Source organism: Dioscorea cayenensis, chromosome 3, assembly GCF_009730915.1.
Source record: "Dioscorea cayenensis subsp. rotundata cultivar TDr96_F1 chromosome 3, TDr96_F1_v2_PseudoChromosome.rev07_lg8_w22 25.fasta, whole genome shotgun sequence".
NCBI classification, from domain to species: domain Eukaryota; kingdom Viridiplantae; phylum Streptophyta; class Magnoliopsida; order Dioscoreales; family Dioscoreaceae; genus Dioscorea; species Dioscorea cayenensis.
The window spans coordinates 7,705,513-7,714,180 of record NC_052473.1 but is presented as its reverse complement, the minus strand read 5'-3'; the positions used below and the strand labels follow the sequence as shown (position 1 = coordinate 7,714,180).

At 41.5% G+C, this 8,668-nt stretch overlaps 1 non-coding gene across 1 annotated transcript; it reads right to left on the bottom strand.

Moving 5' to 3' along the window:
* Positions 1–6,006: 6,006 nt before the first annotated feature.
* Positions 6,007–6,113, bottom strand: LOC120257735. The gene has a single exon (XR_005535824.1). It is a non-coding gene; the product is annotated as a small nucleolar RNA R71 (small nucleolar RNA).
* Between the last annotated feature and the right edge of the window lie 2,555 nt (positions 6,114–8,668).

Sequence of the window (8,668 nt, the reverse complement as noted above, 5' to 3'; positions counted from 1 at the left end):
ACTACATGCAGGTCGTCGAATCTCGCATAGGATCTGTCAAACTTGAATGACGACAGAACCTCCAGTGTAAGTTCCCGGATGGCTAGCTCTCAAATCAATAATAACTGCCTCCAACCACCCACTGAAACGAGAGCCTCGACATCATCAGCGAACTCATCACCCTGTTGTAAATCTCTCAATATACTCGTGTCCAAGAACTAAGTCTGTCCGAACCGAAGTCTTGACAGACACTTAAAATGAGCCTGATGCTCGGGGATAGAGAATCTCATGCTCTCAGACTCAGGAGATGACTCTCGCGGATGCTTATCAACTTGCTTCTTTATCCTGGGTGTCATAGTTTGCAAAATTTGAAAGAGAATTAATCAAACCAGTTAATTAAACATAGCTGCAGAAATCCACATGGTCATGCGGAATTTTCGCATGCCCATGTGGATCAATGGGCCGTGAACAAACGCATGGTCACGCTTCAAACTCTACAAATGCACCATTACAACACTTTTACTTCATTCTAAATATAAATGATCATTCTAATTGAAGAAACAAAGCATTATTGACTAGTTTCATCAATAAAAGTCATGAATTTATGAAGAAAAATCAAAGATATGAGGTTAGAAAAGGGCCAGAAAACCAAACAAAATCCTTCCAAATTGGCGATATGAGGTTGGGAAACAATGTAGAAGTGCTCTCAGACCGTTGGAGGATATTAGGGTGAAGAGAAATGATAATCCTTTTAAAAGGACTCGCGCCTCTTAGAGTTCTGTACATCCGTATGGGCATGCGGAAATTACCCACGCCTGTGTGCTCTCGGGAAAACACTCACTGCCTCTGAACGCAAATACACGGGTGTGTGAGAAATACCCATGCCGGTGCGCCCGACCCACAGTGGCAGCCATACGCCCCTGTGGCTGCTCTGGACATATGAGAAAAATTGCGAAGTGTTCCGTACGGCCATGTGGAAATTCCGCACGGGCGTGGGTATTCACAAGCCCAACTCATAGGGGCAAGCGCACGCTCCTGTGACTTCTCGAGATAAAGAGAGCTCCTCTGCTAAGATTCACACGGGCTTGCGGAAATTACCCATGCCCGTGCGATTTTCACAAGGTCGCCCACAAGGGCGAGTACACCGCCCTATGTGTTTTCGGGAAAATTTGCCAATCTCTGCAGGAATTCACACGCCCATGCGGAAATTACCCACGAGCGTGCGAGAATTTCATGGTCATTCACAGGGGCGAGTTAACGCCCCTGTGTCTTCTCTGGATGAGCTCGCAATACAAAACCACGAGCGTGTGTTAATTCCACACGCCGTGTGTTTTCTCTGGATGCCTTAGAAAATTCTGCAAGCTCTGCAGAAAATTACTTAACATGTTTACACAACTAGAGACTACCCCAATATGCAATTTATACCAGTGAAAAAAATGAGAAATAGCTCAAATGACCAAAACTTCACCAAATTCACATGAAAACACACAATGAACTTGAGAACCCATGATAAAATCACAGCAAAAATATAAAACATCAAGACACCAACACTCAACAATTTATTCAAGCAACACTAAACTACCAAATTAAAAAAACAATAAACACTTGGGTTGTCTCCCAAGAAGCGCTTGTTTAATGTCACTTAGCTTGACGTACCTTATCTAACCTCACGGAGGCTCATAGATGAAAGTTGCCCTCTTACCCTTGGCTTTGAAACATGATGAGCAAAATCTCTTTAGTGTAGAGGGTGAATTATTAGGCCTGGGACCACCTAGCAATGATATACCCAGTTTGTTAGGTTCACGCACGTCTCCATCAGCCTTGGTGCATTTCTTGTGGTGTCTCCTAGCCCTCTTTAATTTCCGGAGCACCTTCTTCAAGATCCCCGGGGTAGATGGTACTTCTTCCGTCGAATCAAGCATCATTACTTCTTCATTGTCCTCCTATTGACTCTCTTAGGAGTGATAAAAAAATTCCCTCAAAAAGCATTGAAACTCTCTTTGAGCCCATGGACCCTATTTGAGGCCATTGACTCTCTTAAGAGTGATAAAAAATCCCGAAACCCATAAAACTCTTTTTGAGCTCATGGACCCTATTTGAGGCCATTGACTCTCTTTGGAGCGATAAAAAATCCCAAAACCCTTAAAACTCCCTCTGAGCTAATGGATCCTGTTGGAGGCCATTGACTCTCTTTGGAGAGATAAAAAATCCCAAAACCCCATAAAACTCTTTTCGAGCTGATGGACCCTGTTTGAAGCCATTGACTCTCTTAGGAGTGATAAAAAATTCCTAAACCCATAAAACTCACTTTGAGCTCATGGACCCTGTTTGAGGCCATTGACTCTCTTTGGAGTGATAAAAAATCCCAAAACCCATAAAACTCTCTTTGAGCTCATGGACCCTATTTAAGCCCATTGACTATCTTTGGAGTGATAAAAAATCCCAAAACCCATAAAACTCTTTTTGGGCTCATGGACCCTATTTGAGGCCATTGACTCTCTTAAGAGTGGTGAAAAATTCCTAAGACCCTTAAAACTCCTTTTGAGCTCATGGACCCTGTTCGAGGCCATTGACTCTCTTAAGAGTGATAAAAAATTCCAAAACCCATAAAACTCACTTTGAGCTCATGGACCCTGTTTGAGGCCATTGATTCTCTTTCGAGTGATGAAAAATTACAAAACCCATAAAACTCATTTTGAGCTCATGGAATCTATTTGAGCTCATTGCCTCTATTAGAAGTGATGAAAAATTCTAAAAAATAAAAATTGAGGCCATTGACTCATTTAGGAGTGGTGGGAAATTCCAGAACCCATAAAATTTATTTTGAGCTCATGGACCTTATTTGAGGCCATTACCTCTCTTTGGAGTGATAAAAATTTTCAAGACCTTCAAAAGCGAAGCATTCTAAAAAAAAAAAAAGAGAGGAAAAAAAATCAAATCAAATTCACTGAAGTAAGAAAAATGATGAATCAACAGATAAGCTCAACAACCTCAAGACTAAAGCGTTGAAGAGTTCATAAGTTGCAAAATGTTTCACAAGCCTGAAATGCGAAACTTATGAAAAGTCAAATCAAGTTCCAAATCAAATCAAAGAATGCAAATTCAACAAATGAACCCAACAACCTCAAGGATAAAGAGTTGAAGAGTTCACGAGTTGTAAAAAGCTTCACAAGCATAAAATCTGAAGTTTATGAAAAGCCAAATCATGTTTGCGATTCCTCAAAGCAGAGAATCTATAACTTAAAGTGCAAATCAAATTCAAGACAAACTCAAAACATCTAAGACAAATGAGCTCAACAACCTCAAAGTTAAAGTGTTGAAGAGTTCACAAGTTGCAGAAAGCCTCACAAGCCTGAAGGCCAAGGCTTATAAAAAATCAAATCAAGTTCACAAATAAAATTCAAGATGGAAGTTTAAAGTCCAGGTTCCAAGTTTCAAACAAATCAACAAATGAGCTCGACAACCTCGAGACTACAGTGTTGAAGAGTTCACAAGTTACAAAAGTTTCACAAGCCCAAAAGCCGAAGTTATGGAAAGTCAAATCAAATTTCAAATCAAACCAAAGTTGCAAATTCAAATATCCAAGATACCAAGTTTTGAATGAATCAACAAATGAGCTCAACAACCTCGTGTTGAAAAGTTCACAAGTTGCAAAGAGCTTCACAAGCATGAAAGCCGACCTTATAAAAAAATCAAATCAAGTTTCAAATCAAATTCCCAAAATGCAAGTTTCAAAGATCAAAGATCCAAGTTTTAAACAAATCAACAAATGAGCTCAACAACCTCAAACTTAAAGTGTTGAAGAGTTCACATGTTGTTAAAAAAACCTCACAAGCCTGAAGGCCGAAGCTTACAAAAAATCAAATCAAGTTCCAAATCAAAATCTAAGATGCAAAAGATCAAATGTCCATGATAAAAGTTTCAAACAAGTCAACAAATGAGCTCAAAAACCTCAAAAGGATAAAGTATTGGAGAGTTCACAAGTTGCAAAAAGTTTCACAAATCTGAAAGCCGAAGCTTATGAAAATTCAAATCAAGTTCCAAATCAAGTCGATGATGCAAATTCAAATATCCAAGACACAACTTCACCAGTTTCTAAGTCATGTTCAATATGCATATTTCGACCGTGGACAGAGATCAAAAGTCAACAAAAGTCAAAGCGTGATTTTTGGCGAAATAGTCGGAAGGAGATAAAAGGCTACGATTATTGTTGCGTCAAGATGATTAAATTACAAACTTCTTGTATTTTCAATGAAGTCTATGAATTCATGAATAAAATTTATTTGTCATAATCGGTTTTTTCTTCACACTTATTTTCTTAATCGGAGGTTTCTGTGAAAATGTCCAGTGTAATTAACATTAGGGGTTTGCCCCTAATGGAAGTCAGGAACTAACAATTCCTTGAAGTCTACAAAATATTAAAATTTGATCTATGATCCATACTTTTTATCCGGTCAATCCTAATTAAAGGCCGGGTGGAAAGAAAGGAGCCCACACCGGTACACTTGCGGGGAAGCAATCAATTTTTTGGCGCCGTTGCCAGGGAACCACGAGGAATACTCGGAAAACTTTAAGCGTGTTGATTTGACCATTGTTTTGTTTTTGTTTATCATTTGTGTATATATTTATCATTCCTCCATTTGCATTCTCTTTTCTTTTTTTTTCTTCTTCAATATCTAAGTCTTGACTCTAATTATCTTGCAAGGTACCCATCTTATGACATGAGCAAGTCAAGTGAATTTAGTTGAGCCCAACGACGAGATTGAACGAGCCTTGCATCAACGATTGAGAGAAGTGGCTGAAAGTTCAAGACAATAAGAGATCCGGGTTGAATCTAGTGAGCCTTCAGTTATGGCCGAGCCAAGGAGAACTTTATCCTATCTTGAGAGGCCAAAATTTACCGGGGAGGAATTTAGTGTGCAAGCACCTACTATTCCGGCCAATAATTTTGACATCAAGGCAAGCACAATAGGAATGGTTCAACACTCAGTACAGTTTGATGGGTTAGCTGATGAGTTCCCACACGCTTTAGGATTTCCACGACTCACTTGCATTGATTAGGAAGCATAATAGAGGGTTTTTGCACTTGAAATGATTGTCCTAGGTGGAGCAATATCCGAGTACCACATCTTTATCGATTGTCTTACCTTCTCCTTCACTTGTGCTCCCTTACTTGTTGTTTTTACTTTTGAGAATTGAATCATTATCACACATATCACTATTCATCTTTCACATAGCTAAGAAGTGAATTAAGTGTTTTCATTCCCTACTCCCTGTGGATACGATACCCGCTCATCCGGGATTATTACTTCGACATACCCATGCACTTGCGGGATATAAGTAAGGGGACCTTGTCAAGTTTTTGGCGCCGTTGCCGGGAGTGGGCGTTTAGAGATACTTTGCAGTTTGTTTCTTAGCATTTCACCATACATTCTATTTCATATCTTCTTATTCTATCATCGTTCTGATTTCTTTTTCTTTCTTTTTTAGGTACAACTCCAGGTTATGACCCGAGGGAACCCCTCAATATTGATTGAATGAGATCCCGAGCTTGAACGTACACTTAGTAGAAAAGGGAAAGAGCCTGTGCAAGAACAGTCTAATCTAGCTGATTTGGAAATGGAAGAATCTGAAAACATGGCAGAACAAAATGAGCAACAACGAACATTATCCGATTATGCCAGACCTTCAGTGTTGGGGACACAATCGAGTATTGTGCGTCCGCCGATTACAGCTCAGAACTTCAAGCTGAAGCTGGCATTCATCCACATGTTACAGCAATCAGCACAGTTCAATGGTTTGGCCGATGAGGATCCAAACAGTCATATAAAGTGTTTTCTTGAGGTGTGTGTTATGCTGAAGATAAATGGGGTGACGGATGATGCGATCAAATTGCGAGCCTTCCCATTTTCCCTAAAGGGGAGAGCGAAGCAGTGGCTACACTCATCACCTAGAACATCAATTACCACATGGGAGGAAATGGTAGAAGATTTTCTTGCCCGTTATTTCCCTCCCAGAAAATCCGTGAAGCTTAGGAATGAGATCTCATCCTTTGTTAAGTTGGAATTGGAGTCTCTATTTGAGACATGGGAAAGGTTCAAGGAGCTCCTAAGAAAGTGCTCGCAACACGAATTTCCAAAATGGATGGTTGTTCAGACCTTTTACGACGGTTTGAACCCGAGTACAAGGCAACTCTTGGATGCGGCAGCAGGAGGTACCTTACGTAGCAAGACCCCTAATGAGACCTGTCAGTTAATTGAAGAAATGGGGTTAAACAGCTACCAATGGAATGATAGGGAGAAGAAAAAGGTGCCCGGTCTCCATGAGATAGATGTAGTAACTTCATTGGCGGCTCAAGTGGAAAGTTTGAGTAAGAAGTTAGATCTTCTAACTTTGAATAGAGTAGCGGCCATGATGAATTGCAATGGGTGTGGTAGAGGACATGCTTTCTCTAATTGTCCGATCTCTATTAGTGATGCATCTTCGATTGAGAACGTCAATTTTGTAGGTAATGGTATGAGACCTCAAGGAAACCTATATAGCAATACCTATAATCCAGATTGGAAGAATCATCCAAATTTCTCATGGACCAATCAGGGTCCACCAAAGGCCATGGGGCCACCGGGTTTCCAACAACAACAACAAGCCCCGCATGTGGAAAACAGAGTTTCAGGTTTGGAAACTCGAAGGAATGATTTAGAGAAGGCCTTGACTAGATTTGTGCAATCTGCAAATACAAGGTTCGAATCAGTTGAGGCCACACTTTGCAACCACACAGCCTCTTTACACAACCTTGAAAATCAGGTGGGGCAAATTGCGAAGTCTCTCTCTGAAAGGCCACATGGAAGCTTACCGAGCAATACAGAGACCAACCCTAGAGAGCAGGTGAAGGCGATCACTTTGAGAAGTGGTGGTGAGGTTGAGGGTAAGCTTCCGAGTGAGATGCCAAAAGAACATGCACCCGAGGTTATAGAGGTACAAAAGGGAACAAGCAAAGAGAAGGAGGTGGCACCCCCACCTTTCAAGCCAAGAATCCCTTATCCCTCTAGATTGAAGAATGACGAAGGGGATAAACAATACAAGAAGTTCCTGAGTTTGTTCAGATAACTCCACATCAATATTCCATTTGTTGAGGCATTGGCCCAAATGCCTAAGTATGCGAAGTTCTTGAAAGATTTGTTGACCAACAAGAGAAAGTTGGAGGAGAGTGCTTCTGTGATTATAGATGCTTCATGCTCGGCGGTGTTGCAAAGGAACATGCCAAGCAAAAAGAAAGACCCGGGAAGCTTCATCATTCCATGTAGCATTGGCAATATGGGTGAAGAAATGACATTGGCGGACTCAGGGGCCAGCATCAACGCCATGCCATACACCTTCTTTCGAAAGTTAGGCTTGGCTGAGCCTAGGCCCACTCGGATGACTTTGTAATTGGCGGACCGAATGGTGAGATATCCGAGGGGTATCATCAAAGACGTACTTGTCAAGGTGGACAAGTATATATTTCCTGTAGAATTTGTGGTGCTAGACGTCGATGAGGATGCGGATGTACCCTTGATATTTGGGAGGCTGTTCTTGCGGACTTCCAAGGCATTGATTGACATGGACGACGGAGAGCTAACTTTGATAGTTGGAGATGACAAGCTCATATACCGCCTCACTGAAGCCATGCGGTATTCTCTTGATTTTGATGACACTTTATATTTTCTAGACAGTACTTATGAGATTGTTGATGAATACATGCAGGAAATGTTCAATCTGGACCCGTACAAGGGTTTGTTCAACCAAGAGGAGGATTATGAAGATGTAATGATGCTTGGTTCGATGGAAGAAGTACCATCTACCCCGGGGATCTTGAAGAAGGTGCTTCAGAAAATGAAGAGGTCTAGGAGACACCACGGGAAATGCTCCAAGGCTGTTGGAGACGTCCGTGAACCGAAGAAGTTGGATGAACCATTGCTAGGTGGCCCCAGGCCCGATAATACACCCTCTACCTTCAAGAGATTGTGCTCATCATGCTTCCAAGTCATGGGTAAGAGGGCAACATTCATCTATGAGCCAACGTGAGGTAAGACATGGTACGTCAAGCTTAGTGACGTTAAATAAGTGCTTCTTGGGAGCCAACCCAAGTGTTTACTGTTTTTCTTAACCGAATAATGTAGTATTTTGCATGAATAAAATGTTGAGTATTGGTGTCTTGATTTTTAGATGCTTGTGCTGTGATTTTATTTGAGGTTTTGAGTATTCATCGTGTGTTTTCGTGTAGATTTGGTGAAGTTGGGTCGTTTGAGCTTTATTTCATGTTTTTCACTAGTAAAACTTGCATAATAGTACAGGCTCTGAGTGTGTAAACATGTTCAGAAATTTCCTGCAGAGCCTGCAGGTTTTTCTAAGGCATCCAAAGAAAATGCACGGGCGTGCGGTATTTCCGCACGCCCGTGGATTTGCACTATGAGCTCATCCAGAGAAGGCGCAGGGGCGTGTGGCTGCCCCTGTGAACGACCATCCAAATATCACACACCCGTGGTAATTTCCGCACGGGCGTGTGATTTCTGCAGAGTTTAGCAAAATATCCCGAGAGCACATAGGGGCGTGAACTCGCCGCTGTGGGTGACCTTGTGAACTTCGCACGGGCGTGGATAATTTCCAGACGCCCGTGTGAATCTCCGCAGAGGAGCTTTCTCCATCGCGA